Genomic DNA, 9,510 nt, shown 5'->3' on the forward strand with positions numbered 1-9,510 from the left:
AGAAGAGCTCATCAGCGTGACCTCTCCTTGGCCATTTGCAAAATGGGGACTCGATCTCCTCGGCCCCTTCCTACAAGGATCAGGACAAGTCAAATTCCTCATAGTAGGGGTAGATTGTTTTACAAAATGGATCGAGGCAGAGCCCCTAGCCAATGCCACCGCTCAAAGGAGCCGGAAATTCTTATATAGAAACATTGTCACAAAATTCGGGATACCATATTCAATAACCACAGACAATGGCACTCAATTTACAGATGCAGGCTTTAGAAAGCTAGTAGCTGACCTGAATATAAAGCACCAGTACACCTCCATTGAACACCCACAAGCCAATGGACAGGCCGAAGCCGCTAACAAAGTCATACTGGCTGGACTAAAACGGAGGTTACAAGATGCAAAGGGAGCCTGGGCAGAAGGGCTTCCACAGGTCCTATGGGCATATCGAACAACACCACATTCCACCACAAAGGAATCTCCCTTCCGATTAGCATATGGAATAGAGGCGATGATCCCAGTAGAGATCGAGGAAGGGTCGCCTAGAGTAATTCACTACAATGAGGAAGCAAATTCCTAGCTCCAGAGAGAAGAGCTCGACTTATTATCCGAAATCCAGGAAAGAGCTCAGATCAGGGAAGAAGCTCTAAAGCGCCGAATGGCTTCCAGATATAATCAAAAGGTAGTACCGAGAAGTTCCACAGAGAATGATCTCATCCTAATCCGAAATGATATCGGAACAACTCGACCAGGAGAAGGAAAGCTGGCAGCAAATTAGAAAGGACCCTACCGAGTTATAGAAGTACTTGGAAAGGGCTACTACAGACTGTCTGAACTTGATGGGCGAGAGCTTCCCAAATCATGGCACGCCTGCAACCTAAGAAGGTACTACAGTTAGAAGAAATAAAAGATCTCATCATCGGATGCACTCTTTTTCCTGAAAAGGTTTTTTAATGAGGCACCAAGTTGAGACTCATACAATCCCATATGTATATATTTGCACTTTTTCTTTAAATAAAATGCATTTTAAGATATTCTACAAAGATTTCAAGAGGCATTAATCTGAAGCATTCATCGTCCGATTATAAAGCAACAGATCGGCAGAAAGTGAAAAGCAATTTCACTGCACGATCACGATAAAGACAAATCATCCGATAAAGGTGAAAACGCGATTCACCCAAAGGACGATCTAGATATGCGAACCACTTTCTACAAATCGGCAAAGATGAACACAGAATAATGTAAGAAGTTATCGAAAATGATCTAAAAAAGAACCTGACGAGGTCTTACGGATCGCTAAAATAATAACGTATAGACTGGTCAAACATTAAGAAGTCGAACCAAGTCAAACCAAGTTATAAGTAAACCCTGGAAAGAGGTCTGGCCAACCCTATTAAAGAGGATTACTTTAACTTAGAAGGGCCCGACATAACAAGGTCGACCCAAAATGAAAAGTTATTGAAGTAGTCCCTGAAAGAGATCTGACAAAGATCCAAGAAAGAGGACTACAAAAAATAACTTAAAGGAGACCGATGCAACCAAGTCGGACTCCTACTACTGAAAGGTCATAAAAGTAATTCCTGAAAGAGACCTGACAAGGGTCCAAGAAAGAGGATTACAGAAATAACCTAGAAAGAGGTCGACCTAACGAAATTGATCTCCTACAAACAAGTTATAAAAGTAATCCCTGAAAGAGACCTAACAAAGGTCCAAGAAAGAGGATTACGAAAATAACTTAGAAGGACTCGACTTAATAAAGTCAGCCCGAGACGAGAAGGTCGAAAGAGACCTGACCAAAGTCCAAGAAAGAAGATTACAAAAAAGAGTTTAGCAGGGGACCAACGCAAAGAAATCGGTTACAGAACGCTAAAAAACACACAAAAGCCAGAAAACCAAACAAGTCGGACCCCTACAACTACAAAGATTCAAGCTACAAAACAAAATAGCCCAAGGAGGTCGAGCTGCAAGATTTCAGCAACAGCAGAAGACGGAAGACGCCTAGCCAAAAAACCTGTTCTTTATACAGAGTTATCAGGCCTTAAAAGGCCACCAACACTTACTATCCAAAAGATGGCAAGCTAATTGTTTGTTTTTCAAAATAAAAAAGTTGCTAAAAAAGCAACTAAGAAACGTCAGCAATCAAATAAAAAGTTTCAAAACGCCCACAAGCCGGGCCAACTACTCTAAAGAAAAAAGATCAACAAGCATCAGAAGTCTTCTCGGCAGCATCAGGAGCTTTCTTGACAGCATCAGAACCAGGAGAGGGAGGGCGAGTCTGAATCGGCACCACATCTACAGTACCATTCCCCCGGTTCAGGATCTGGCAATCCAAGTTAGGCACAGCTGGAGGAGCGGAAGAAGTCGGCACCTTAGTAGAGAACACAAGGGGAGGAACAACCTCATCATCATCACCCTCATCATCAGGGACAATCTTGCCATCCCTGACAACATTATCCAAGCTAAAAAGGGTAAGATCTGCCTCGGGAGCAATAATTCGAACTTGCTCTTTCAAGTTCTCGTAAGCAGCAGTCACGCTGCCAACAAGATGACCTTGGAGCTCAGCATAGTCTTTCCGGGCATTGTCAAGCTCCTCCCTCAGACGCCTCCCCTCCCTATAGGATGTAACATAGCTATCCTTATGCATCAAGGCTGTGTCTTCGGCCAACCTCAGAGAAGCAGCCAGCGCTTGAGAACTCGCCTTCTCGTTCTCCAAGTCCTTTTCTAGCTTTGCCACCTTCACCTCAAGCTCCTCCTTCAGCCCCTTCATCCGGTCGAATTCCTGTTTCGCCTCCTCCATAAACGCCTTGGTAGCGTGGAGAGGGAGATTTTGAGCTGTCCGGTATATGGCAGCCGACATATATGCCATCTTAACATGATTTCGAGCCATAAATTCCAAGTGATGAAGGATGGACACATCGTCCATGGAAAGAGCACCGTAGGGGCCGATTTGTTGATCCACAAATTCAATAGCATTGAAATCAGGAGCATCGAGATCAAAGGGCTCAGCAGTTTTTTGTTTTTTATGGGGAGGAGCAACAGGAGCACCAGCAGAGGCAACAGAAGGATCTACCAAGCGAACCCGGGGTGTAGGGATCACCTTCCTCACCTCGGCAGAACTCTGCACTGAAGGTTTCTCGCGCACCTGGGAGGATCCCTCCCCAGCCGCCTGGGCAGCAACATTTCTGGCCGCAGTCGCCCTCAGCGCCCTCTTAAAAGCCTTCATAGATTCATTATTCTTCATTGCCTCTACAAATAAAGTAAAAGTCAAGCTAGAAATCGGACAAGTCAGAAAAACAGCTACAAGCAACATAAACAGATAGCAAAAGAAAACACAGGATACCCAGTTCGACTTGAAGAAGAAAAGGATTTGTTAGAAATTTTTTTGTATCAAGATGGGGAGGTTGACCCCAGCGCTCTTCCAAAATAGTCACAAAGGCTCGCTCAGCCTCATCCAACATGTCCCAAAAATACCTGGAGACCCTCACGTCTTTCTGCCATTCTAAGGGAAAAGCAGGTTCATCATTCTCATCCAGAAAAAAGGGCCAAGCTCCTTCAACAGCTCGGACCTTGAAAAAGTAGTTCTTAAAGTCACGGAACGACTCGTCAAACATGGAAAAAACTTTCTTTCCTTGGGTAGAACGAAAGGAGACCCAGGCTGACCTCTTTTTTACCACACCAGGCTTAGTCAAAACAAACAAATAGAAAAAGAGAGATTGGGAAGCAGGAATACCAAAACCAGTGCATAGTAACTGAAAAATTTTAATAAAACCCCAAGAATTGGGGTGAAGCTGAGAAGGGGCAACATTACAAGACCATAACAGGTCGGTCTCAAATTTGGTAAATGGAAGGGTAATACCAAGTTGACCAAAGAAAAAATCGTAAACGTAAAAGAAAGGGCGACCATCAACAACCCGAGTCGAAAAACAGACCCTCTCATCAGAAGAAGGAGGGACAAGCTCATAGTTCTTCTCATCACCAGAATTACTACAAACACTATGAAACTGCCTAAGTTGAGTGCAAAATTCGGAATCAACCAGCGAAACACACATCAGAACCATGGAGTCCACCCAATCGGCCATACCCGCAGGAGCTTGGGAAGGCATTTCTACAACATTATTTCGGGAAGACATGAGGTCAACTAAATCCTACAAAAAGAAAAGAAGAATGGATTACTTAAAAACATCTCGGACATGGGGCAAAACATCTCGACGAGCGGATAAACAAAAAAGGGAAAACCCCAAGAATCAAGACAAAAAGTCTTGGGGCATCCCTTGGAGGCAGTAAACAAGCAAGGTCTTTAAGTTACTTCTACAGCCTACATCCCGGCACTCATCAAAATTAATTCCAGAAAAGAAAACAAAGGAAGCAAAAAACGTTTCTGGTCCTACTTCTACAGTTTATCAGCAAAAAGCCCTATTTCTACAGTCTATCAGAAATTCCAGAAAGGCCAAGCGGAAAAAACAGCAAAAGGCGCAAACTTTTTCTTAATCAAGCGAAAAGCCATCAACAAAGAACAAACACCAACATCGAACATACCCAACGGAAATCGTCGAAAGACGCAACTTTTTTAAGGATCGAACAAAAACTCATCATTTCAAAGCTTTAATACAAAAACATTCACATGCAAAGTTCAAAAGGATCGTACAAGAAACCCCTAGAACACACATTTCAGCAACAAAGAGGCCCAACAAAGACAGAAAGATTCAAATCTCCCTCAAAGCAAAATCGCAATTTGATCACAAAAGCCAAAGCAACGAAAGAGAAAGAAAATACGAATGGAACTCACCTGGAGAAGAGAGAAGCTTCAAAGGAAAGAAGGAGATGCAAAAATGGAAGCTGCCCGAGAATCACCGAGAGACGCCGCAAACACAGAAAAAGTAGAAACGAAGGTGAAAAACAGAGAACGAGAAAATAACGGAGGAAAATTGAGAAGAAGTTACGAAAGAGCAAAAGAAGAGAAACCGTTTCTAAGTTTCAAAAATCAAAATAAAGAGCCAAAGGAAAACGGGGCAATTAATACTAATTAATGAAAGTATTAAACCCTCACACGTTCCCAAAGCACTGATATAAAAGCGCGCGCTTTCAGAGGAAAACGTTCTACATTCAAAAGACTTTACACAAAAAGGAATCGACAAAATGCTTGAGTTCGGCTTCGCAAGAGAAGGACCGAAGTTAAGGACTCGACCTCAAAAGAGAAGACCGAGCTCAAGCAGGGGCACTGTTCATGCCCTTGGTCGAGCTACCCGACCCGGGATGATCGGCGACAAAGCGACCGACCTCTTCAGGTCAAGCGGCCCGACTTCTTCTTAAAGAACTCGGCCGAGTCAACAAGAGAGCCCAGTAAAAGGGCCCAGAGAGAGGAACACGATTCAAATCCTAAGGCAGCCCAAGCCTATAGAGATAAAGGCGGTTCCATTGAAGATATGCTGACCTCAAAAAGATAAAGATAAGATAAGATAACTAACTTATCTTATCCAAAGGTCACATCTCACCCACTATAAATACACTGGAGCACCCAGGTATAACTCAGACTCTGATTCTACATAATACCTGTTTAATACCCATGCTAACTTAAGCATCGGAGTTTCTTGCAGGTACCCCCACCCTTCGGTGACAGAGGATCAGCAGTATATCCAGGTCCAAACAAGTCGGACGTACCAGCTCCGGTCGTCATTCACCAACCGAACACATCGTTCCGACCAGCACAGAAGATCTCGTCCGAGATCGACCTACAATTTCAGGTAACCCTCGGAACAGTATGACTCGCTTTTGTCTGAGATCTTAGGGGTACAGTACACAGCCCCCAAGCTTGACTTGTTGTAATTCAACAAGTTGAGCTTTTTCTTGTAGAGTTATACCTCGGCAGTTTTTGTAGAATACTGAAACTCCCAAACTCAACGTGTGTTTCAAGCTTGGATTTTGAAAAAAAAAATAAAAAAAAAATAAAAAATGGTTTTGAAAAAGTTTTGCTTTGTGAATTGGGCTGCAATAAAGTTATGTTTGGTTGGTTGGATCCAGATCGTTTTGCGTTGGGCGCGTGTTTATTATTTTTTTCAACTCCCCACTAAAATAGTGGGTTGTAATTAAACTTTTACCGTTTCTTTTTTGGAAAGACACGAGACACAACTTCAGTTGTAAAATTTGATAAGTGTGAGAAGACATGTCTTCTAGAGGTTAGTTTTCTCATCTTCTTACTGTCTTCTCGTTCTTCTCCTCTGTTTATTTTCTGAAAAATGGCTAAAGAAAAGCTGAAAGTTGTCAAAGTGAATAAAGAGAACCCTTACCATTGGGTTCATGTTGATGTAAAAACTTGTGCGTCGTCATACTGTGATTACGAGTCGCTTCGTGGTTTGGAAGCCCTAAGGTTTGTTAGGAGGGAGGCTTCTGGTGTTGGTGTTGAATTTCTTCCTTAGACCAGTGAGGAGAGGGTTTGTGAGAGGAGAGGGGACTGGGGTTATTTTTATATGCATGTCCCTTACTTGCCTGAGTTGCATGTAAAGTTTCCTTTCTCAGATTTCGAGTGTAAGGTTTTAACTCAGCTGAACTGTACTCCGTCGCAGTTACATCCAAATTCCTGGATATTTTTGCGTGCATTTGAATGTCTGATGAGTTTTCTGAATTTTCCTGCTTCTCTTAATGTTTTTTTTTCTTTGTTTCAATCAAAAGGGGTACAGAAAGGGCTTTGGGTATTTCTGAGTAGTTTTCCTGGTTGCTCTATCTTCCTATTGTATAAATCTTCCTTTAAAAACTTCAAATCTATATTTCTAAAGATCCGTTCTTTGGAGTCTGAATATTCTTTTTTAGCATGATAATGAGTTGATAGAGAAATATCATTTGTATTGGTGTTTAGAACCATTGCAAATCCTCCCTTGAAGCTAATGAGAGGAGTGAGGAGGAGGACTTTTTGTTAGAATTTTTAATCGAAAATTTTGCTGCTGCGGAATGTTTGTCTATTCCTGATTTATTGAGATACGAAGAGGAAAATGACAGGGAAGGGCTGGAATTGTATATAGGTAATTTTGGCTTTTATATGCTTTGATTTTGTTTGATTGCCTATTATTCATTGTTTGTTTTTCGTTGTTGTAGGTAGTAGGGTTCTGAATTTGAGTTCTACCAAATTTCAAGCGTACCTGAAAAAGAAAGGTGAGAAGGGCTAGCGCTTCCAGGGTTGTGAAGGTGATAGATGGGGATGTTGCCTATTCCTCTGCCCAGCCTCGTCCCTCTCCAAAGAGGAGGAGGACCGAGTCGGAGAAGTCTTTGGAAGTGATTTCCGAAGGTGATTGTGGTGTAGATGCAAAGTCTATTTTTGAAAGGCAACGGAAACTACATGGTTTTATTTCTGGGGCGAATCCGCATTCGGTGTGGAGTGATCAGTTTTCTATTTCCGAGCTTGCTGATCGTGTGTCCCAGTATCCAGGAGACATGGGTCTCGCGCGTCGGATTGGGGTTGAGGGGATGGGGAAGTTCATTCAGGTTGGTTTTCCTATTGATTTCCTTTACGCTCCTGTTAGAATTTTTTGATTGTGTTTCTGTCTTTTTCTATGTAGATTGTCGCATCTCGGCTATTGTGCATTGGGCATGCTACCGAACTGTTGGGCTCCGAACGACAGGTAATAGTGGAAAAGGCGCTAACCCTCGAGCGTTTGCTAAAAGAGAGAGATGAGGTCGTTATTGACGTGACCTCAAAAATGAAAGAAAGGAGAGACGAGATCTTCTGCCTTCAAGAACAAATCAGATTGTTGCAAGCTAAGGTTAAGGAGAATGCTAAGACTAAAGGTGAGCTGACCTCTCATCTTAATGAACCTGAAGAGGAGAAGATGGACATGTTTGTGGATGGGGGTTGTTCGTGCCGTTAGTCAAGTCACACTGTTTTCTCCGAACTTTGATGTAAGGAAGCTCGATGTGACCAAAATAGTTGTTAATTGGGAGCTTGTCGAGGATGAAGCTGGCGTGGAGCATGCTGAGAGCGTTCCTCCTCCTTCTTGAAAAAATGTGTGTATTTATATTTTGGAGTTGTTTTTCCGATTTGTTTGGAATATTTTGAACTTTGTTTTGCCCGACAATTTTGGTGTCGGTTTTAGCTGCTATGATACTTTATAAACTGCATATGGATGAATGTTGACTCTAGCTTTTGTTTGCTAGTTAGATAATAGATGTTGTTTTGTCTTTACAAATATTTTGGACAAGGATCCCGAATTGGGGACTTTTAGTATTTTAAAAGAGAAACTCTTTTCATCTGTACTGAATAGTATGTTTGTAGTTTGGAATGGCTTTGTTCGACCTTTGTATGATGATGATTTTCGAATTGGCGTTTCCGACCTATGTGGTTGGTTTCGTTATTAGCAAGATGGATGCGATTTCTATCGCTGTTTTGTCGGTTTGGTGATATGTGTTTAGTATTTTTTTGAAATATAGATAGTTGAGCATAATATGACAAATTTATTGGTATACGAATCAGTCTTTTGAGGAAGGTATGAAGTGGTATTTCTTTCCATAAATTGTCTGCCATTATCAGATACGATTTCCCTAGGTAAACCGAATCTGCATATAATTGATTTCCAAATGAAATTTTGTACCTTTTCTACCGTTATTTTCGCAAGAGGCTGTGCTTCTATTCATTTTGTGAAATAATCAACGGCTACCAAGAGGAACTTTACCTGTCCTGTTGAGACTGGGAATGGTCTGAGTATGTCCATCCCCCATTTGTGAAATGGCCAGCTGACGTCTGAGGTATGTAATAGCTCGGTTGGGTTGTGGATGAGTGATGCGCATCTTTGACATGCATCGTAGTTTAGTACCTTATTTCTGCAATCTTTTCTTAACGTCGACCAAAATTATCCTGCTCGGAGTATTTTTGTAGCCAAACTCCTACTTCCAGTATGGTATCCGCAGATCCAATCATGTACCTCGTCCATGGCGGTTTCTACTTCTGCTCGGCCGAGGCATTTCAGCAGAGGTCGGGAAATACCTTGCCTGTATAGGTCCGCCCCTAATAGGGTATACTGGTTTGCTTTGTATCTGAATGTCCTTGGGTTTTCACCCTCTGGTATTTGTCCGCTTTTTAAGTAGCGAATAAATGTGCTTCGCCAGTCTTCTTCCTGTGACACGCTTAGAATAGATTTTGTATCTAAACTAGATTCCGTTAGTGTAAGATGATTTAATTTTTCTGTTTGATCGGTTACTATATATGTAGCTAATTTGGATAAAATATTGGCCCTACAGTTTTGTTCTCTAGGCATATGCAGTATTTCAAAATTTTGAAAAGATTTCATCATGGTTTTGACCGAGTTCAAATACTTTTCTAGAAGTGAGTCTCGTACCTGAAAATGACCGTTTACCTGTTGTACCACAAGGAGGGAGTCACAGTGTACTTTTAAACTGAAAATCCCTACTTCCTTGGCTAACCTTAGGCCTACTAGTAGAGCTTCATACTCGGCCTGGTTATTGGTTGTTTCGAAAAGAAACTTTATTGACTGCTCGGCGTGGACTCCATTATCGTCTTTCAGGAGGATTCCTGCT

The sequence above is a fragment of the Arachis ipaensis genome, chromosome B03 (assembly GCF_000816755.2).
Source record: "Arachis ipaensis cultivar K30076 chromosome B03, Araip1.1, whole genome shotgun sequence".
Taxonomy (NCBI): Eukaryota; Viridiplantae; Streptophyta; class Magnoliopsida; order Fabales; family Fabaceae; genus Arachis; species Arachis ipaensis.